The 421-nt window shown below is 52.5% G+C and overlaps 1 protein-coding gene across 8 annotated transcripts in view; it reads left to right on the top strand.

Moving 5' to 3' along the window:
* The window catches only part of PROX1 (prospero homeobox 1), a 60368-nt gene that overhangs the window by 5313 nt on the left and 54634 nt on the right, over positions 1-421 (top strand). For 2 of the 8 annotated variants that reach the window (XM_010853050.1, XM_010853058.1), the window contains exon 1: positions 1-50. The exons of 5 other annotated variants lie outside the window; for them this stretch is intronic. The gene's annotated coding sequence lies outside the window, so the exon portion shown is untranslated. Of the gene's footprint in view, positions 51-70; positions 317-421 lie in introns of those variants that run through there. One more of the 8 variants, XM_010853051.1, reaches the window with a different exon arrangement.

Here is a 421-nt window from a genome sequence, read left to right on the forward strand (position 1 = left end):
CCCCCCCCCCAAAAAAAAGGCTCGGTGGGTCCCACTGCTCTCTGCACCGCGTAAGTATCTTCTCCCCCCCTTCGCGAGTCCCCTCCCCTTTTCCAGAATCACTTGTACCGGCTTGTTCTTGAATGAGAAGACCAGAAAAAGAGACTCCCATTACTCAGACCCGTGTACACATCTATCCCCCCCACCCCCATCCCCGGGAGAAAAGGGTGTTCTTTAGATGAATCATAATTTAAGGGGAAAAAAAATTAGCGTCTAAACAGTTTCTAAGCAGGAGCCTCAGTGGAACTCCGCGCTCCGCTCCTCCCAGTTCCTAAGAGTAAGTGATCCGCTTGGCTTTTTATTTCTTTCTCTTTCCTGCTGGTGGCTGGGGGGTGGTGTTGGCGATGTGTGTGTGTGGAGGGGGGAGAAGGCTGGTAGTGCT

The sequence above is a fragment of the Bison bison genome, unplaced genomic scaffold (assembly GCF_000754665.1).
Source record: "Bison bison bison isolate TAMUID 2011002044 unplaced genomic scaffold, Bison_UMD1.0 scf7180017864322, whole genome shotgun sequence".
Taxonomy (NCBI): domain Eukaryota; kingdom Metazoa; phylum Chordata; class Mammalia; order Artiodactyla; family Bovidae; genus Bison; species Bison bison.